The following is a 22731-nucleotide window of genomic DNA, read 5'->3' as shown; positions in this document are numbered from 1 at the left end:
GTTAACATGCCAGCCAACCATCTTGGTTTCAGAAAAGTTTGTCTCTGTAGTGTGAAAAAGAAAATGTGCAAGTCAGACATGAGAGAATGAAAGCCAAGGTCAGGGCAATTCCCAGGAGCTCTCCCTGGTTACAACAAAGGAAGCTTGCAAAAAGCTGGAATGAAATTAATCTAAACAGATGTTAATGTAGCTGAGATTGGAAATTGGCCTGAACACATCTCTGTGGAGATATTATACTTCTAGGTTAAATGTGAAAAAAATGTTCTTTTATAATTATCATCTCATTGTTAGGCAGCAGATCTTACCACAAAATATTTGATGTTTGCCACTGACAAGAAGGTTTTATCCTTCTCACATGATGTGACACAATCTCTGGGCCCAGACTCAGAATATATCAGCTGATGTCAACACTTTCTCCTTCCATTTTCTAAATATTGCTGATCAGGCCAAGTTTCATTTCACTGAAAAGACCACTTTCTTTCCTGACTGTGGAAGAGAGAAACTTGTTAGAGTTCAGACATGATACCTGTGTCTCTGTCCATTCAGACTGCAACCTCTGCAGTTTTCAGCTGAAAACTTCCCTACATCACAAGGAAGCAAGGCAGAGAAACGTGATTTTGCTGTTGGGGTACAAACTCGCAGGGAGTTCCTCATCTCATTGCCACCTCCTCTCTGACCACCTCTTGCTTGGGAGCACTCTGCCAAAAGAGGTACTCCTGGAAAGAGCTGCAAGAGTGAAAGCAGAAATCTTTACAAACATTGTGCTGAACTAAAACACTGAATTTCAGATGTCACGCCCATCCCCTTTAAGCCAGCCCTGCAAAAGTGCTGAGTTAATGTTCACGATAAACATTTAATTAGAATAAACATTTTTTTGAGTTGCAGCAAAAAGAGAGCTCTGCCACAGCAACTGTATTAAGTGCAAGTGATACATCAGGGTGTCTGACAACCACCAGCTTCAGTCTTCTCTGCTCCTGTCTAACATACGTGGTATCCAACTCAGGGTGCTCAGGCCATGCTTATTAGGTTTTGCTTGGTGTCTTTCTACATTCACATTCAAATAAATATTTTGTTCTATATCCCTTTTTATGAGCTAGTCTAAATCAAAACACCTCCAAGAAAATATCATGTATATGAAGTTATCTGTCACAAGTAGTTTTTCCAGTCAAATTTCACTTTATTCATGTTCTCAGAGTTCCTCCTTTATTTGTTCTCCTTCATTTATCTTCCTTACCTTGTGCTTCATGTTCCTCTGCAGGAGTTATTGGCACTATACTAACAGAGTTGGGTTTTTTTCTTTTTTACTTAGAAAAATATTGTGCTCCTTCACATGAAAAGACTTTTTGAAAATATAGAAAATTTGGTTGAGGGGTTCAAACGTGATGGCCCTGAGAACTCACCAGCTGCACTGAGGAGTTAACCTGGGTTTGGTTGCAGAAATTACCCTGCTCTGAGAATGTCTCTGTACAAATATGAGTATTTTTTAGGTAGGAACCACAAGATCAGGAAACTTCAAAACACAGCAAAACATTTGATGTGGCAAGATGTTTTAACAGGAAGTCCCTTTAGTGGATAGTGACATCCAATTCTAATTTCTTATTCAATTAAGCTCTTTAATTTGGGCCAAAGAGAAAATTATTTCACTCGGGAAATCGCAAGTTGGTCATTTGGAGAGCACATTCTGCTCTTGGTGAAAGCAAACAAGAGGAAAAGAAACCCAGGTAGTGCAAAGTGTTGTAGGCTTTCTCTAGATTTGAAGCCATTGATCAGACAGGTCAGATACTCTGGGGTAGCAGATTGCTTTAGACTCCATGTTCTCCTGGGATGTTATCTGCGTGTAACCAAATCCCTGTCCTTCACTGTAAATGCTGCATAACTCAGTAGGTCTCTAAGAATATGGCAGAATGGGAGAAGAGGGCCACAGGGATCAGAAGGGAAAAGAGCAGGGAGAGAAGGAAGGAGAAGGTGCAAGAAGGCAGACATGGGATGTGAGCACAGGATGGGGCACAAGAAAGAGGCAAAATGCTGCCCCAGGCATTTAAGCTTGGTCTGGTCCCATGGGATGGGTGAAAGGGCCTCCTGGATGGACTAGTCTGGATCATCCAGTGACTGAGACTTACTAATAAAGGGAAAAGTCTCCATGGCAAAGCAGGCCTTCCACTGGGGGATTCCCCAAACATCTGCTCTGCCCAAAGCTTCCCTTTTCTCAAGATGCCAAAAAAAGCAGGGAGGGGGGAGGGGAAACATAGACTTTCATTATTTCAGTCACCATTTTGGACTGAAATGCAATATACAAATTTTGTTCTAATTTTTGGTTCCCACACCCTTTTTCTTTGTCAGATGGGAACTTTGGGCTTTGCCGCTGCCAATAATCTTCCTCATATGTACTAATTTCAGTTTTCCAACCATCCCCATCTATTTTTCATCCACTCTGCTATAATTTATTGCTCTAAGTAGCATAACACTTAAAACTGTCCCCTGCTCTCCACCTCTGAGTTCAGCATTTGTCCAGACATGGAAGGATTTTGGACTGGTAAGTCTGGAATGGCTCCATTCCCCTCACTGCCCACTCAGCAGCCTGCAGCTGGTAAAACATGTGAACCTAAGCCTGAATACATCCTTTTTTCTCTGTGCAGACATGCAAAAGAAGTAGACAGATCTGCACAGAAAAGACAACAAAAAGCAAATTTATCTGGGTAAATCTTACTTCTAGTTCCAAAGCACTGGTACAACTATCTCATGTAGTTGTAGTTTACCCTTGTTTAATAAAGAGAAGAGAAAAATCTCTTCTTTGATGAATCCATCCACAGATATTACCTGCACATATGCTGTAATTCTTCCCATATGACATTCTCACCAACTCCCCTTCTTCACAGCAGCACAGACCAGCTCCACTCACACACAAGCATGTTGAAAGACCTAAGTGCTTTCCTTTTGCTTGATGTTTAAACCAGAAACTTCAGTCGTTGCACATTCCCAGTATTGAAACAAGGGCTATGGTTCTGATAGATGTCCAGGATATTACAGACTAAACCAATATGAACATTTATTTCCAGTAAACAGGTCTTCATTTAACAAAATTGCATGAGTATTTTGAACTTAAGAAAAGAAATATCTGAATTACATGTTTAATTAATCCTCTGGAGAAAATAGTCTAACAATACATGTGTTCAATATTATTATTCCTGTATCCAGAAATTACAGTACAAACTGATCACTTGAGGCAAAACTAAATCCCTGTTGGCAAATGGACAGCATTTGTTGACTAGCTAAATAAGTTGTACACTTCATTTGCCAAAAATGTTTGAAGGGCCAAAAAAGGGCTTTTTGAAGTCATTCCGTTTTGGAAAAGAGAAGTACTAAAAGATCATAATGTTTTTGTGGAAAACATTAACCCCAAAATTTGAAACAGCTGAAGCATGTGCAGAAGTGATGCCATTATTCATACCTTGTGTTACTGGAATTTCAGGGTGATAGGTTTCAAGGCACATCAGTTATGATGCTGTGACCTGGCTTTAGGTCAACAGCTGATCCTTTCTTCATACTCAGGGCTCCACTTTTTCTGCTGTGAGGCTCCAGGGAAAATCCTGGCCACCCATCAGGGCTTGCAGCAGCATCCCTGCTCCCTTAAGGGGGGTTTTCCATGCCCGAGTCCTGGAAGGCAAATGCTAAGAAAGTCTGAGCTGGAAAGAACAACGGGGATGGGATTTGTTGCAGGCTTTTTCTTGACTTCATTCACATAGTCAGGGCCTGGGAAACACATGGATAGGACCCTCTACAGAAAATACAGACTGAAGCAAGGACAGTAAAACATGAGCCAGAAGGTGCTCCCAAGGCTGAGCACATAACACAGCATAGCTGTGCAGCAATTGGACTATTTTCCTATTATTATTTGATTGTTAAGGGGTAACTAAGTAGGACCTTACAGACTTTCATTTATTTCTTTTTAGTTATTCAGATAAATCTGAAGAAGTTTGTTTAGGCCATGATTCACCACTGAAAATATCCTGAGCTTACTGTTTTTACTGGTTATTTTATATCCCTGTAGCTCCCAAGTGTGTCTCCTTGCTTTTAGGGGGATGGCAAAACTGACTTACAAGAGGAACAAGAAGAGAGCACAAAGAAATCTGAACAATATTTTACTTCTTGCATGGGTAATTCATTTGCTAAAATAGTAATAATTTCATGTTGGTCAAAATGGACAGAGGTTTTTAGATAAATTCTAAATTAATTGTTCCAGTTTCAATTGTTCCATTGCTTCTTACAGCAAAATATTTTGATGTTCTCAATTTGAAAAGTTTGAAATGAAAGGGAATTTTTATCTCAAGCTACATCAAAGTTGGCCAGACACAAAACCAGGGGTGTCAAAGAGCACTCCTGTTTTACCAAGGAAGAAATGAAAGTGTCTTTATGGTACAGAAACTCAAAATTCTTTTGAATTATGAGCTTCTACTGAATTTAAAAAAAAAAAAAAAAAAAAAGAAAATAAAAAGAAAGAAAAGAAAAAGGAAAAAAAGGTATTTATTTAGAGAGCACTGTTTTGTTTTTTCTTTTTTATACATAACGATGAAGGTAGAATGTCAAGGAACACTATGTTGGTCTATTTCTTTCAGTGCAAATTATAGATACATGAAATGCTTATTAATAATTTCAACAGCATCCAAAAAAAAGAAAAAAAAGAAGGCCAAAATTGTAATCTTCGATACTTCCCCAATCTTTGCCCAGACATTAAAAAAACTGCTACACCACAAACTTCAAGTCAAAAAACATATTTATTTATGGTCATTTTCCTATGCTGTTTCCTATGACTGTAGATTTTGGGTTACTCTACAACACAATATTTTCCTTTCAAGAAATGAGAACTAGGTGGCCTCTGCTAAAAAAACCTCTCTTCCTAAAATATTCTCTAATGATATGGGAGAAAGGGCTTTATTCAAGTAGCCACTTTGTAAAACTGAAAATTTTGAGGGAACAGAAAATAAACCCCAGTTTTAACTAGGTTCTAATGGCCCCTCACTGGCTGTAGGAGAATTGGTTCAATTACACTGTGACCAGTGTCATTGCATATCAATAGCTGGAGCCTCTAATAATGCCAATAAACCATTTCTTTTGTTTCCTTTGTTAAACTGTTTGGCTTGAAGCTATAAATTGGGGACAACAGCATCAAGTGTCATCCTATGCTTGTGAAATCATTATGGGGCACAGAACATTTTTGAGTTTTGAATGTCCACTCTAGAAGGGGTGTCTCCCTACAATGAACCACATCTCCTCACTTGCCTGTTCTTGCTGTTCACACTCCAAGAAAGGGTAGAATTAAAAGATTACCAACTTTAGATCCAAATGGAATATACTCCTCTTCTCCTGTCAGTCTGACCAAACATAGCCTATGGGTTTCCAGCTGACCTTATACTGTGGCTTGTACTTAAATAATCAGTTAATTAAAAGGTGATGTATCACAAACACCAAAACTTAAAATAACTTTAGTCGTCTAAAAAAAGAACTGATAGCTTTTCCTCAGAGGAAAAGTACTAGTAGCTTAGTGAGAAAGCTTAACCTCCAAGGCCAGTCTAGCTAACTATGGCCTTAGGGACTAATCCTTGTAAAGTCCATCTGGAGAATGTCCTAATTCCACTGCCTGCTCTTCACAATCAGCCTTCTGCTTTTTTCCCCACCCTTGCATCCGTTTAGTGTCCTCATTTGCTTTCTAATGACTTTCTAAAGTGAACTCAGATCTGGTTTCTTTCCCAGATGACCTTTAGCTGGCTTTCCTTTCCATTCTTCCCTACATCATGGCAATATGAGCTGCGATGCTCATATCAATATGAGTATCGAATCAATACCATATGTTTCAGACAGAGCAGGTAACCAACAACAAAGCTGAGCCATGCCAGAACACACCTGCAACTTCCCAAAAGAGCTGGTGGAGCTGAATAGACATCTGAACCACTTCTGCACCTTGAAACAAGTAAAGCTGCTGAAAGATTTTAGCCCTGGAAGTCAGGGCCAGTGCTTTCAATGTAGTTTCCTGTGGAGCTTGATGCTTTTCTGAACTTCCACTTCCAATAACTCAACAGGGTGATGTTAAAGATGAGGCAGTGACTCTGTTCTGGACAAGGTCACGTGCCAAAGCAATAGTTTGAAATATTTCTACCAGCCTGATTCTTAAATACTGCAAGGACTGAGAAACCCTTGCTCTTCTTGGAATCAGTCATCAGATCTGTAGTGCAATTACCACAGAGCTACTTTCATTTGGAGAGAAACGTAGCAACAATAGCCTGATTTCTGGTACTGTGTATATTGTTTCACCTTCAGAGTATGAGCATAGTTTCTTAATTGCAGCCTCTAATTCAGGAGATTTTATCACTTTACATATCCCCAGATTGTATTCCTAAGAATGGAGGTGGGGCAGACTGCACCCCTGCAGAGTACATGTAGAGCACTGTCTTAGGCTCTGTGCCTCATTTATCCCAGGAACCTCCAAAGAAGAAATCTGAGGATCTCCAGTGGTATGTAGACCAACAGGCAAAAAGCAGGAAGCCCAAAGTCCTCACAGAAGGAAGTGAAAATACTGCAGTGTTGTAATCACTGTAACATACATACCAGAACATAAAAGAGAACGAGACAGTTCATCCCTGTTGTAATATCTTGTTATGTTCCAGTTTTCAAGTACAAACTCTTTAAAGAATTATGTAGTGCAGTTAAAAGAGCTTGTTAAAGGAGCCTTGTGGTAGTGTTAATTCTCTCACATCCTGACACACTGACCTGAAATGCCCAATTCCTCTTACAGCATCAGGCTTCTTACTAACAGGGAAATCTTTGATAGTGAGAACTTGACAACCTGGCAATACTGCAGGAGTGAAAAACTCCTTGGGTAAAAATAAGTTGGGTTAAACTGATACACCTATGCTAACACCTAAGTACCTGTTTACATTTATTAGTCACCTTATTAAAAGTATTACTCTAAATAACGCGCCATTTATATTTGTTAAACCTATTTCACAGGAAGCTTAACTAAAAAGGAAAGAGGTTAAAGGCCAGATTTTAACCTCTGCATAAGTAGGCGGCTAATCACAGCTTCAGACATGCATGGTGGAGGGGAAGGCCCTGAACCAGGGCAGACCCAAAAGGTACACACACACGTAATCGCCTCTAAAATGCTTGAGCTGGAGGCATGCTGCAGGGAGAAACAAGAACCAGTACAATTGGGAATACCTTTTACTGCTCTGGGAATAATGCTTTTCTCTTTATGGGCAGCCTTTTAAATTATCTCTCCATATAGCATATTAACAACCAGGTTTTTTTCTGAGTGCTGCTCCACACATGTGGTGCGCCTGCAGATGCCGTGCAAGTTGTTCCAGCTCCCCACAGCCCTGCCAGGTCTCTCCAGTCCTGACTTGCACACTGTCCTGCTCCTCGTTTTTCCACAGCAGAGGTTACCAGCTGTGGGACACACCCTTATTTTCTAGGAACTATGATGTTATTAACAATTTTATTTTTCCATGTAACTTGAGAAAGGAGTAAAAGGCAAAATCTCAGCTAGCACAGATCACTACAACTCATTTGTGATGGGGCAGTTTCATGATACTGTGCAGAACAATGTTGATCACTATCAAACAGGAATTTGACACTCAAAACCCAGGTGGAGACTTAACCAGCCCTCCACAAACCCTGGTCTCCAGAAGGGCTAGATGGGACAATAATTCCAGATAAAATGCTTTAGATGCTATGTAGGTTGGACCACTATTCAGTTTTTAATGAGTTTGGGTTTTTTTGTGGGGATTCTTGAACCAGATTCAAAAAGGTCCTTAATGGGCATCAGGAGACAGGGATAGGACTGGAGTCACCATTCCTTCCATCTCCCCAGCTCTGAAGCTAGCTGTGAGCCAACATCTTCAGTGACTGTCAAATGGCACAAAACAAGCTGAAGGAGCATACAGCTGGGGATGGGAAGCAGTGGGTATTGGGAAGGGCAGAGTGAGACCTTCCCCAGCAGTGGCTCTGAGCTGTTATGTCAGCTCTCTCCACTCCTTAGGCATTTCCACACCCACCACACTGGAAGCCTTTGTTCAGCTGCCATCAAAACCCCAGAAGGTCATTACTGGCCAAAAGGTTTTGAGGTTTTTAGTTCCAGACCTGTGTGCAATGCCAAGGTTGTCCTGACACAGAAAGCTGAGGAACTTCATGCCTACCTCACAAAGTGAGCCGAGTTGGCTTCCCAAATAGGAGGTAATATGGCAGTCAGGAAGGAAGATCCCTAGGTTCGTGATCCTGGTCTCAAGCCTACTTCATGCTCACTGGTGGAGAACTACATTAGGAAGACTCTGGAGTGAGGGCGTAACAGCTAACCAAAGCACTGAAATGAGGCAGCTCAACGCTCCTGCAGAGTTGCAAAAGAAAAGAGTTGGTCTTGGTCAGGTGCATGGATGATCACAGAATGGTCTACACCTTGCACAGTAACAGATCCAGAGCAAGGGAAGCCAGACAACTCCAAGTTAGATGCTGGAGGGCCAGAAACCACAATGTACGAGCTGTTCCCTTGGCTAACTCCAGGTAGTTATGGGCAGGATATCTGCAGGAGATGAAACCTACACTCAAATGCCAAATTCACCTCAAGGACTCAACAGGCATCACAAGGCCCTCACCCAGGGATTGGGAAGCCAGATATCAGCAGGTGTTGTGCCATTTAACCTGCAGGCAATTTTGTTCTCTGTTGGATTGAAGCTGTCAAACCAAATCTGGGAAGTTATTTTTGTTTGTGCTTCACTCAGCTATGTGTGCAAGAGAGCAGAAATGTGAGCTGTGTAGATATCCTCTGTCCATCCCTAAGCATTGCCAAAATAATTACTAGATGGTGGTGAAAGTGACTCACAATAGAACCTCAGAACTCCATACTAAGCAAGATAAGATAAAATTATTGTTACACAGGTAAAGGGATAACAACAAAAGGCTTCCTTAAAGGAAAAGGGGACTCCTAATCTCTGTACAGGGACAAGTTTCTCTTGCTGGAGATAATACCTGTAAGGAATTAGAAGAATCCTAATGTTCCCATGTTCCCTTCTGAAATACCTGGAAGTGTGTTACTGGAAACTTACTTTGAACACATATCAAGACCACTCATAAGGGGTATGAATCCCTCTGATTTACCAGAAGACGAGAGTCTTGTTTTGGGTTTGTTTGGTTGTTGGTCGGTTTTGGGTTGGGGGGGGGGGGGGGTTGGTTTGTTGTTGTTATTGTTGTTGTTGTTTTTGGTTTTGTTTTTGCTTTTGTTTTTTTTGTGTAGTTGTTTCTAGAGAATTTAGCCTGTTTATCTCAGAGCTGGATTATAGACATACTGAAAAAACACTTAAAAGCTTCATGTAAGCTGAAACCTTATTATTCAATAAAGAGTCCAAGTAAATAATGTAAGATATAAATAGTTTTAGGAGGTTTTTAAGAGGGAGAAAGGTATTAAAGTAACTCTAAATTTACAGGTATACCATATTACTTCTAATCACTCATTTAAACTTCTGAAACCTCTTAATGAGGGTTTCTCATATGTGAGATGAGACGGTGGCTTCCTAGTTTTCTGCCTGAGGTCTTGTTGTGTGACATTGCCTGAACTGGAGTTCTGTGAATGCCCAGAGACAGGTAGAGCCTGAGCAGCACTATAGGGGAAGAGGAGACAAGGCAAGACCCAGCCAAAGGATCCCACATTGCAGCGCGTGTCCAGAGGGCATCAGCTGAGTGAGTCCAGAGATGGTCTCCTCAGGAAACACAGCAACACCTCTCTTTCAAGAAGTGTCTTTTCACCATAAAAAAATAACTTAGACCAAATACCCTTCCAGATTCCAGTAATCTGCCCCTACTCTCCAAAACATGAGCGAGAAAAAGAGGGAAATTTACTGGTGAAGTCATGGGAATATGAAAACCACTTTGAGTATGAAGAGAGAGAATTCAGCAGAGACTGTGCTGTTGTTGCTGATTTTAGGTAGAGCATACTCAGGTATTAACAAGATTATAAAACTCAGATAGGTGCCTAGATAATCAGACAGACAGACTGAGCTTATTTGTTTTCTTGTTTTTTTCTTCTGTTGATTTGAAGCCAAAGATCCAAGCAAAGATGTTACATTCACAGCAGTCTGTAAATGGTATTTTCTCACACAAAGTTGTCTGAGAGGCTGAGGAAGATAAAGAGAACTGAAGTATTTTTAGTGCTTTTTTAATAAAGAAGTATTTGGAGTGCATTTTTCATTCAATGTACATGCAGATCAGCCTTAATAATAACATATGCTATATTTAAAAATTTCAAAGAAGAAAATACTTCAGAGAAAGAATAAGTCTGAGGAGCCTTAAACAAATATTTTTACACCGTTTTACTTTCTTCCAAAAGTTTCTTGAAGAAGACACTGGATTTTATCATTTAAATCACATTTATAGAAGTTGACAGATTTAAATTCTGACATGGCTCTGTTTCTTAGTCCAAGGGCTCATACATCCCTATGTCACACAAGCATCTGTTTAGTTACTGAATCTTAACTCTGAAGATTGGGCAAAGTTTCAGGCTTTTGTTTAAATTTTCCTGTAAGAATTAGGTCAGTTCTAATCTTCACATTTTAATAACTTCCTTTTCAACTGAAATTCAAATTGCTGAGAAGCTTTGTAGGGGAGAGGAATATTCCCATAGTGATCTCATTTGAATAACCTGAGAAAAATAACATGTGTATTGCTCAGTGTAGGTAAGCAGGATGCAGATGAGCAGCCAGAGCCAAGTGAGTGGTCTCATGTCTTCCCACCAGGCTGAATTTAACTTGCCTTGGATATAAGGTTAGGATGAGTAGGATTGTTGACACTGGGTAATTCAGGTCATCCCTGTGCTAGGCTGGGGAACAGACAGTGCACCCCTGTGAGGTATCTCCACGTGACAGAGAGAAATGGGTGGAGAGATGGCCACCCCTGTAGCTCTGGGTACAAGTACATTGCTGTGCAAGAGATGGAGGACAGAAGAATTCCCTAAAGAGATATAGCTAATTCCTGAGACCCATAACACAGGCTGTGAGGTATTCAGTCATGTTTCCTTAAGAAAAATGCTGCATGGAAAGATTATAGATACACTAACAACATAGATATGGTTCAGCGAGGAGATTTTCCTCTCACAGGATGTCAGACTCCTCAACCAGCCCAGTGTGGGGGGTGGTGAGAGCAGCAAAGTCCCTCTTCACGGGGGGGTGTAGCTCAGTTCCTCCCAAACTAGTTCTCTGAGAGCTTTCTGAAGCAACAAACCTGCCAAAGAAGGTAAGCCTATCTAACTGTTATCACACTGCAAGGAATCAGGTACCCAGTTCCTGAGGAAGCAGAGAGATGGATGCAGCAGAGGACAGGAGGAGCAGTGGAGAAGGGAGGAAGGTGGATCCATCCCCAGCTTTCAATCTAGCAATGGCTTGCCATTAGGTTGACATCTAATTGTCTATAAGGTCTGTAAAGATCTTCAGAAAAGCACTAAGAAGAGGACTTCTGCCTGATTAACTGTCCATCTTTTCAGTGACCTTTCCTTTGTCAGTGCAGAGCTTCCACTGCCTCACCTGTAATGACTGACACCCTGAGGTGTCAGCCCTCTCCCACAACATGGAGTTGCAAGAAAAATCCAAGCATCCACAGCAGTTTGCATCTAAGGAAGGTTGTCTTCATTCTTGTCCCACTCTTGACTATAGTCAAGACCCACTAAAATTTATAATTAAACCTTGTCAGGCAGACTGAAGATGCAGGTGAACCAGCATTTCTTTTCATAAAGGACATGGCTTTGTTTCCAAAAATGCTAAGTAAATTACTCAGTCAAAAATATGTTATAGAGACCTCTAATACCATGAATGCCACTTTTAGCCTCAAAAGTTATACACGAGCTTTCTCACTGCACAGTGTGTTTTTGTCTTTGTTTTTTTTTTCCAGGAAGCTGGTGCTGAGAATAAGTTTCTTGCACAAGATACTATGTCTCAGAGTCCAAATGGTATGGATCAGAATAGGTAGCCCAGGGTCTAACCCACTTTTTGAGTCCATTTTTAAGCCATGATAGCCATGGATCAGCTCTGTTTGATTTTGTTTTTCCTTAGATCCCCTGTGGTTCAGAAACAGAGAATTTTGGACACTTGGAAACAGACTGATCTATTCTGCTCTCCTGGGATATGAGTGGTGCCACGAAAGGCACTAGAAACGGAAGTGCACAACTATTCCCTGCCTCAGACTGATGTAAAACTGCTTTAGAGGCAGGGCTGTAGCAGATTAGAGCTATGAGTCTTGTACTGAAGCAGTCTATGCTGCTGGCAGCCTCAGCCCTTTCAAAGCATTCCCATCTACTGCTGGTTTGCCAGTTTATGAGCCTTGCCAGTTGCCCTCTCACATGCTGCTCTACAAGAAAACATGATGTCCAGAGAGACTGCTTTGCACACACCTTGATGACATTTTTATGAGTTCTTGCCCTCGCTCCACTGCCTCACCAACCCATTCCACCCAGACACAACATGCAAAGAGGTCTCCTCACCAGAAGAAGGCAAGCAGTATCAGCGAGACATCACACACTCTGAGCTAACTCTGTGTGCCTGGAAAATCTGGCAGTCAGGGACTGTAGGACCTGTTTCCAATGCCTGGCCCTGCCACATCTCCTTGCAGGATACCCCTGGTCACCATCTGGCAGCTTCTTGGGTGCCTCAAGGGAGGAATGAGGGCAGCTGGGTTGTCCTGCCAAGTGTCCCCTGTTCTGTTCCCCTGTTTTGAAACAACAGTCTCTCCTCTATATCTCTGTTTATAATTTTTGTCACTTGTGATCACTTAGGTATTTTTCCTCCCCAGTGTCTTCTCTTTACCTTTCCTCCCTCTGTGCATGTTTTTAAATTTTTTAATGTTTTGTTTTGTTTTAGCTTCTTTTGGGGATGGGCTGCTTCCCATACCTATAACAAAAACAAACAAACCTGGGGACAGGGGCCAAAAGTAGATAACTTCGGAGGTGTACAAAACAGAAAACTACTGCAATGTTTTCCTAGTACATTTTCCCAATGATAACACTCTCCTAGCCTCCAGCAACTTGCAGGTCAGAGATGTAAGCAAACACTTTCTTCAGAGACATTGTTCATCAGAATTCTTCTTCTTTAGTAAGCCACAGTGGATCTTGTTGTATTATCTCCCCAAAATAAATTAATATTAAAGGTTATGTCTGGCTATGGCAAACACTACTGGGTGAATAAGGCATGCTGCACCATGCCCATAAATGAGACAGAGCCATGATATCCTTGGAGAGAGAACAGAACTTTTATAAAGCCATGAAGGTTCTTGTAAAAAGCTTCATTACAAATGCAGACCGTCTGCCCATAAACCAAAAGACAGTTCCTGCCAATTTCCTTGTACACTTCTAGTTCCTGGTACCTTATGAACTGGGGCTGGGTTTCCTTTCAGTAATGCAATGGAAAATGAAAGAGCATGAAGGGGCAGCAGTGGCATGCTCTAGCAGACAGATACATATGAAGAATAAAAATCTTACCTTCTTGAAGTTAGCAGGATGTTAATACTGACTTCTTGGGGCCAGAGTTTCACTCTGATCTGTACAAGCTGCCAGGCAATCTCATCAGTCTTTGGAAAGTGCTGCTACGCTTGTTATTTGTAGTATTTTCAGCAATTTTAATGACATTAAGCCCTAGGGGGTGAAGCCCCAGGAAACAGAAGGATGCAGACAGCCTGAGTGATAGTATCTTGAGCCCTGTTAACTCTCCTTGCTTAAATCAATACCCTCAACTGCTCCATGCAGAGCTGCAATGAAAGGAACAACACAAAGCCACCACCAGGACCCTGAAAATTTTTGAGGGAAAACAAGCAGAGATCAGCCACGAACTGATGGTCCAGTCTGACCATACCACCTTTTTTTTTTTCCTTCTCTGTCTTGGGGAGTGCTGAAAATTCACCACTGAGTTTGCACTCACTTTCTGGATCAGTCTTATGACAATTTATCTTATTTACATTTTTGCTATTTCCATAATACCTAATCTAACCACAGCTTGTTAAAGAATTGTGGGCACATTATATGCAGGTGCCTAACTCCAGCATAAATATTTACAGCAGTGTTGCCACTTAAGAGTTTTCACATGTGGCCTTTTTAGGCTGTAATTTATGTGTGTTTTAACTCTTCCAATGCATTAGAGTATGCAGGTGAAATTTTTCCTTAAAAGTGCAAGCAGTGACATCAAGTATTGCCTAATAGCTAGAATATGCTGCATGTAACACCCATGCTGTTTTGGGATCTAATCCTTCAAGTATTCTATGTCTGGCCCTAATAATGTCTTCTTTAGATTTCCACGGCCTAACATATTTGCTGCTTTCTTTTACAGTCTATTTTTTTGAAAGTCCTCCCATTTGTCCCACTTCGTTCACTGGCAAAAAAAGACTCAGCTGAGCCAAATGGCAAAGGAAGCAAGCACAGGTCTGCAAGGAGAACTTATAAAAGCACCCATATCTTTAAAAACTAGTTTCGAGAAATGCATGCGGCATTTATTGTGTGAATAGGGATTTGTGAAGGACCCAAGTACTTTTACTGCCTAAATACAGGTAAGAATTTAACAAAAACACTCCTGAAGTTTAAAGAAGTGAATATGGTGATGACAGAGATTAATGTTCAGATTCGGGGAATCCACTTATTAATTTTGTCAAGCTGAAAACAACGGTTAACAGTTTCCAAAATAGCTGAACAATGTCGGCAAACATTTGCTTTGACTGAACTGAGACCCCCCCCCTTGCCCTAAGATCAGCTCTGGGACGCTTTCAGAAAGGCTTCCTTTATCTCTTGACAGTGTGAAAAAAAAGTTACCTGCAAATTGACTTGTGTGTAGAAGGAAGCTATCATTCATGCTAATGGAGCCCATCAGCTTGCTTTCACTGTACCATGATACCCTGGAGCAAAAAAATGTGAAGCCTGTTAAGCCCTGAGCTTAGCAATAGGATTTAACAACTCTAAAATGCCTACCTTCCTCTGTACACATGTTGTCCACCACTATCCCACACATTTCTCTGTTTCTGTGACAGCTGGTCAATGTAAACTAGCTCTTAAAAGATTTTATGTTGATTTTTATGCTCTGGGAGCTGTTTTCTTAAAATAAACCTTACAAATTTTAAAAAGCAAAGAGACAATGGGAGACTACAGTAGAAAACAGAGCAGAAAATTGTACAGAAAATTGTTTACAAAGCTCCCAGTAATTTGGTAATGTGAAGCATCTTCACTGATCACTGTGCTCCTCAAATAAAAACTTGGTGAGTGCATTTTGAAAACATTAGAGATTGTAACTGCTGCAAGGACATCCCTTTTTTTAAAATGTGAAGGCATGACAAGAGTTAAACCCAGACCACAAAGTTGGACAATAAAAGCATGAAGGAGCTGGCCCCAGCTGTGGAAAGGCTTTGACTGGGACACTCAGGTGGGTTAAGGTGCAACAGATGTGCCTAAAATGGCAGCAACTTCGTTAGAGACAGTTTACCAGTTAATAGTTCATAATGCTAACGTGCAAAGAAGTGTTTTGTGCAGGGAAGAAATGGCTCTAAGCCATCATCAGCAAATGAAGAACATCAGATTATTCCCAGCCTGGCCTCCTGAGATCTGGCGTCATGCCAGCCCGGGATCTGACACACCCCATCTCAGGCAAAAGAAGGGTTGAGACAAAAGGCTCATTGGCAGGCCCTCGCATCTCAGGTCTCGTCTCTTACCCATAAAAGCTGATCACAACTCCCCAGAGCTGGTCCTATTGGCTCCTACCCTTCACTGGATCCTATACAATACTGTGTAAGCACCACCCCACCTTGTAATCCAACCAACACTGCATATTGCTGGGTAAAAGTTGGTTTGTTTTTTGGGGGTCTTTTTAAGTTATTGGTGATGGGAAAGGGAAAAAAAATCTCAAGGATATGATAGAAATTAAAAGAGAAACAGCAAGATAAAAAAGATCAAGGACAGGGCAGAAAAGTTGTCCTCAAAGCTGAGACCAAGCAGATACCCTTCAGTTTCAGGTGAGACAACAATTCACACATCCCTGCACTGTGGATAACTGGCAAAACGAGGCTGTTCAGGAGTAGGGAAAAAATAAGCAAAGCTTCCAGACAGAACATTTTATGAAAGCCTGCAGTGGAGTGTAATGCTCAGTTTTCAGAGCACTGAGCATTTCACTGAGCACAAAGTCTTCAGTGAAACCAACCAAGACTGCTGCCTACTTGGCAGAGGCATCCATGTGCCCTACCAAGACGTGTGGAAGCAGCCTGAAAGAACCACAGAGTGAGCTGAAAGCTCCCCTTCCCTGCCTATTTTCAGAGGACAGAAAGGGCTGAGGCTAAGCAGGACTCTTTTTCTCTGGAGTCTCTTTAAAAGTCCTAAAGACACAGTAAGTTAATGTGCAATGCCTCTAGGCAGGTTAAAGAGCATGAACCAAGATTTTTCAGTTAACAAGCAATGTTTCGTATCTTTATAGAGCACATATTCAATGCATTTTCAGCATTTTAGCCCAGGCCAATCTTCAACAGTCCCACTGCACTACTTTGTGCAGGGATTCACCCACTAATCAGTTCAGTTTGGTCTCACAAAGTCTTTCACTAATATTCAGTTCTTCCCCTGGGTATAGCCCGCAATTCCCTTCTTCCTCAGGCAGCCTTGGACTCTTGGTCCACTGTGCACCCCTCAGTGGATATGGCACCAAAGGACTCTGGGGACACATAAGAGCTTCAAAGTCCATAGTGCTTGATGAAGACTACAGAAGTCCTACCAGAAGGATAATAAGTCTTTTGAAAAATGATTCCTTCGCATCCTGTCGTACCATAAAAGTATATTACAGACCATAGATTGTCTGGACATACAAATGAATTCCCAATGTTTAATCTATCTGAATGTCTTTCTTGTGGTTTTTTACTTCAGTGTAATCCTTCACTAAACATTTTTCAGCCATTAGCTCAGGACAATACATTTTTCATTATTAAACTGCCTCATGTTTTCATTATATCTGCATGTCAGATTTTATTTAGTGATATATCAGTGGGATCACCTCTCTTATTACTGCACTTGAATTTCTCTTCTGAGAAAAATACAGTTATTTCAGATGAAAAGGGGCTCCTCAAAGTTAAATGGCCATGAAGCATATTATCAAAATAGCTACTCAGAGAAAGGACAGCTTTGGGGTGCCGTGATTGCAGCCTTGCAGTAACTGAAAGAAGACTAGACGGTAGAGAGAGATTATTTTCAAGGGCATGTAGTAACAGGACGAGGGGGAAGGACTTCAAAATAGAAGAGAGTAGGTGCAGATTAGGTATCAGGAAGAAATTTTTTACTGTGAGGGTGCTGAGGTCCTGGAAGAGGTAGCCCAGAGAAGTTGCAGATGCCTCATCTCTGGAAGTATTCAAGGCCAGGTTGGATGGGGCTCTGAGCAACCTGATCTAGTGGAAGATGTGCCTGCCCATAGCAGAGGGTTGGAACTAGATGATCTTTAATGTCCCTTCCAATCCAAACCAGTCTATGATTCTATGACTCTATGATTCTATGATTTTTCCTGCCAGATCCATGATGATTTGTATGAACGGAAGTAATAGCAAAGTCCTTTCATTTATGAGGAGCAAGCCAAACTAAGTGACCTCTTTGGGGGGAGGTGCTGTGTGTAGCTGAAGGCAGCTCCTTACTCACGGGAAGAGCGGCCCAAACGGACAAGACAGATAAAAGGTGTGAGAAAAGAAGTGTTGTTCCCTCATATTATAAACCGGGACTTGAGTCACAGGATGAGTAAGTGATCTGGGGAAGGTCACACAGGAAATCTGTGTCACAGTTGGTTATTAAACCCAGATTTCCTGATTTGCCACTGAATCCCATAATTACAAGACCATCTTTCCTGTCCTTTTTAACTCTATTTGTAAAGTACCTCACTAACTGGGCAATGCTTTATGGGAACAGAAAGCCTTCCATGCATCCTGCAGCATGATCTCAGGTGACTCCCACCACTGGATTCTTGTCCATGTCCCAGAAGCCTGGCTGAGAAATCACATTTCCTCATCCACACCAGGCTGCTAACCCACCCTCACACACGGTCCTCCCACCCAGTTTATGCCTTGCCCCACTCCCTCACACCACTTCCCCTGTTCCTTGGCCACTGCTTATCTCACAGCCCTCTATAGTGGCATCGGAACCAGCTCTGCTGCTCCCATCATGTTTGGTGGGGTTTCCTCCCTCTGTGAGCTGGGGTATGGCCAGTGGGGTCTGATCAGAGAGCAGGCCTTGGTGATCTTCAGGGCTGATGCTCTGGTGCATTTAGTGAGTCTACTTGAAATAAAAACTGGGGTCACAGCACGCACAGGCTGGATAGACCTTATCCCTCATACTTCAAGCAAAAGGATAAAAAAAGGCTAAAGATGGCCATGTCTGCTGGGGAAATGATCTACCCAGAAAATTTCTGCCAGCAGGGGGAGGAGACCTGGAGCTCCAGGAATATCAGATATTCTGGAAATTTAGGAAGCTTCTGGAAACCAGAAGACAAAGGAAGTTGGGTTGGGACTCCTGTGAATAAGAGATGTGAAGAAATGAAATGGACACAACTCAGCCTACCTAGGAAATAAAGCAACTGACAGTAAACAGAAAATGTCTGAAATGCCAAGTTAAACAAGAAGATAATTGTACAGTCTCACAGACTGCCATAATTTGCTGAGGAAGACTCATCACATCTAGAGATGAAAAAAAGAATTAGAGTTCATTCTTAATGGTCTTCTGAGAGGTTTACAGTCTGGTTTTGGAAGTGATAAAGGAGTCGGTAGTGGAAATAATGAGAAGGTACAGACAGGCAGCTCTCCCTATGGAAGAGGCAGAAAACTCATTTTCAAGTTTAAAAAAACAGAGCCATATGGCTAGATGGTAATGCAGGGCTGAACCCTATTTAATATCAGCATTAACACTATAGAAGCTGTTGCTATAGTAGTGACATCTGGAAGAATCCTTCAAATAGATTATTCTCTAACCTGGATGAAGGATTCTGCCAGTCTGTCTGTCAAAGAAAGCCTTCAGAGCAAATCAATAACAAAGATCTTGTTACCTGAATGCAATGTAATTTAGTGGCTAATCAGTTTGACAACATTAGAAACACAAGGAGAGAAGAAAAGAAGAATAGAAACCAGGAGACGTAATTAACAGCCAAGAAGGCAGAGAGGACTCCAGGAACACAAGGAGAAACATCAAACTTTTATATGGCACTATCCAACAAATTTGATCAGTAAAATCACGCCTTCACTCTGATCTGTTCCCAGTCTAGCTGACTGGGACATTTCCTGTTCATAGGCTTCACTTAAAAAGCATTAACACTACCAAAAGATAGTATCATTAGTGAAGGTGAGAGATGCATGCACAAAATACTGATAATTGCCAGAGTAGTGATAGACACAATGTCCCTTTTCTAAAAAAATGTTGGTTTGAGTACTGTTTTGCTTTGGCAAAGTGAAAAGGCTCCTCTTGACTAATTAAAATGTCTCTGCTGAGCACAGACATTTGGCAACCTCTAGAAATTCAATTCCTCCTTGTAGCTGGTTTCTGTGGCTGAAACAATACATGAAAATATTGCTAGAGAGAGGGGTTTGTTGGTCTTTTTGTTGGTTTGTATTACATTTACACAAAAGCATTCTGAACCTGATTTACTTCTCCTGACACTGAGGAGACCAACTGAAGCTGACAGGAGCAATTCTCAGCCCTTGCACCTGATCTGGTCATTGAAATTGTAAAGTGTAATAAAGTTAGCAATGTCATTTCCATTCACTTGCACAATGGATAAAACAAACACTCTGATGTGAAATCATGATCATGACCATATGTTTTTGGAAGGAAACAGGCTGTGTGTGGGGACACAGAATTAAGCTCTGGGGATGTTATTGAAAAAATCTTGGAAATAGCAATTGACATTTTTCACACTTGTTTTCAAAATGTACTGTCCTTTGCAACCCTTAGTGTAATGTACCTGTTTGTTTCCAAGGGGGAACAAAGTCCAGTGGGAGCAGACTCTTGCAGAGTTCCCTAACACCACCTAAGGTGCCACCTGCAGATGTCTCAGAAAATGAGTGGTTTTAGAATTCACACTGTCCTGGTTGTTCACAGACACATGGGAGTGAGAGTTAGATACACGATTCATATCAGGAACATTTAATACCAACACTACCTAAGTGTTAACACAAAGTGTGCTATTTCAGTATGCCACATTTCTCACAAAAAGTAATTCTGGACTTTCTTGTTCATTAAGCAGAGACAGAATTTAAAAGTCTCAGCACTATTCAAATGTGAAAATAGATACAACCTTTAGACCAAAAAGCCCATGCTCTTTGCAAATTTGGTTTTATTTAGATATATAAGGGTGATACAAATTATTTAATAGCAGAACTCATCGAGTCTAAGCACAAGTAGCTGTAAGAAAGAAGAAAGATAGGTGGAGGACTAGGAGGAAAAAAACCCTAGAGATTTCATTACAGTTCTGAGAGAGTAGTTAAGAAGTCCCTGGACGGCTGTTCATGCAATTCTTACTCTGGCAAAACTGCCACTGACTTTAATCGTAGTTCACTTCGTTGGATCAGCCTGCTAATCAACTAAGCACTTTTCATTTCATGGCAATGAGAAGGTGTGCTGAGAATGCCATCATATCTCTAACCATCTTCAAAGCCTAAAATGTCTTCACACCATTTCATGGGTTTCCCCTTTCCAGTACTAAAAAAAGGATGCTATAAAAGTCATGATTTAAATGATATATTGCAATTTTATGGACTTGGAAGCTAATTTTGCTTAGAAGCATTTTTATGGACTTTGGAAGCCGAGAGTGGGGGGAAACAGAGCTCCTGAGATCAAAAACTTTCCTTCTGTAGAAAAAGGTTTCAGGGGAGAGCAATTTCTGCCTCCTCTGGATAGGACTCAATTTCTTCTTGAGTCTCCAATATTAAAAGGGTTTTGCTGGAGAATATGCCTATAAGAGGGAATTCATTTTATCTGTCCTGCAAACAAAAGAGATTATTTTCAGTTTCTGTTATGAGAGTGAGAAGGGGGGAAGTCCTTTCCAGGGAAAAGCTGTAAGATGTTTTCCTTAATTAGTTTAATTACAAAATGTACTAAGACTATTAGATAAACATTAGGCTGTTTTCTGGTTCAAAACAGGCAGATGTTAGCAGGATTAAATCAAAATATGCCTTTGAAGATTTTTTTTTTTTACTTAAAGACCTCAGCTCTTTTTTTTCTCTCTCTCTCTTTTTATGCCCTGTACCAGCTGATATTAGATTTTTTCTCATTTTGATTAAAATTATGTTCGTCTAACTCATGCAAGTCAGCTTTCATTAGCAAAGCAAGTGGGATCTGGCCTATGGTATCACATTTCTGGAATCTGATGATTTTTTTTTGTATTCTCCCATTCTCCCTGCTCTGATCAGATTCTAATTATAGCCAAATTACAGCTATTGTCTGAAAGGCTGAGTAACATATTGGGGGGGGGGGGGGGGCAGGGGGGGGAGGAGGGAACAGAAGATAGCTGATTTAAAAATAGGAATTATACAAAGTAGTAAGAGTTGTTTATAACAGTTTTTAAGGGAAGATGGCAATGATGGAGAAGGGGAAGGGGAAGACATCTTTACATCCAAGTAGGAAGGAGTTACATTTTGCTGAATCAAAGCTGTGTTTCTACAGCTTCCTTCAACATTTTAATGTACTCTATCAGCTGCTATGAGGCACTGAAGAGCTTGGTAACTCCAGGGTAACAAGTACGACATATGCTGCTTTGGGACCTAACAAATATGTGAATAGTTAAAGAATCACTGGAGAAATAAATGTAGAACATACAGAGAAAGATTTGTAGTCATAAGCAAATCTGCTATAAACTTAGAATTATGTCATCTTTACATACAGACTAAGAGATGAAATAACTATAATAACTATAATAACTATATTTAGCAAAAGCATAAGGAGTGCATCCTTTAGAGCAGTTACAATGCTTCTGTAAAACCATTAAAATTATTTGCAAACTGAATATAGGCCAAAGGCATTTCTGGCACAAGTATCCTTAACCATTACCATAGACTGACAGCCTGACATAACTGCTTCTAAAGGTATGAATGTCATCAACAATAAATGAGAACTCAAATGAGAAAATGCAATAAACTCTTTTGGTCAGAAAGACTTTTTCCACTGGTACTATCTTTACAGAGCATTTTTACTTTGTCACTTCTAAAATCTATTGCTAAAGACCAACTCTAAGATTGCTTAATACTGCAAATGACCCCAAGATACATGCAAAGTCAAATGAAAGACTTCTCAAACATTCTTGCATATCAATAGGAGTTGGTTTACAACAACAAGGCTAAATGCAGTATATTTTATTGCATTACCCTGCTGGTCACCTCAATTTGTTGAAAATGTAAAAAGCTTTTTTTAGAATTTGGTTTTCAAAAGGCATTTTGGATGCTTGGCAGATCAACTGGTCTAAATGTTTATTATTTTCTCAGAGACTATCTTCACCAGCTTCTACCAGGTAGACAAGAACAGCAAAAAACATCAGAGCAGGCTGATGATGAACAGGCAGCTTCACAAAAAAGTCCATAAAACACAGAAAAGCTATATATGGATAATGCTCTAAAGACAACACCACAAAGAATATACTGATATATTCAGTAAAAATGTGTTCGTTGTGAATATTTGCCCTTGCATGTTCATGCACAGCTAAGTGGTCTACATTTCACATACAATAATCC

This window comes from Chamaea fasciata, unplaced genomic scaffold (genome assembly GCF_029207755.1).
Source record: "Chamaea fasciata isolate MVZ Bird 193981 ecotype frontalis unplaced genomic scaffold, bChaFas1.0.hap1 SCAF_3, whole genome shotgun sequence".
NCBI classification, from domain to species: domain Eukaryota; kingdom Metazoa; phylum Chordata; class Aves; order Passeriformes; family Sylviidae; genus Chamaea; species Chamaea fasciata.
This window is presented reverse-complemented; position numbering follows the sequence as displayed.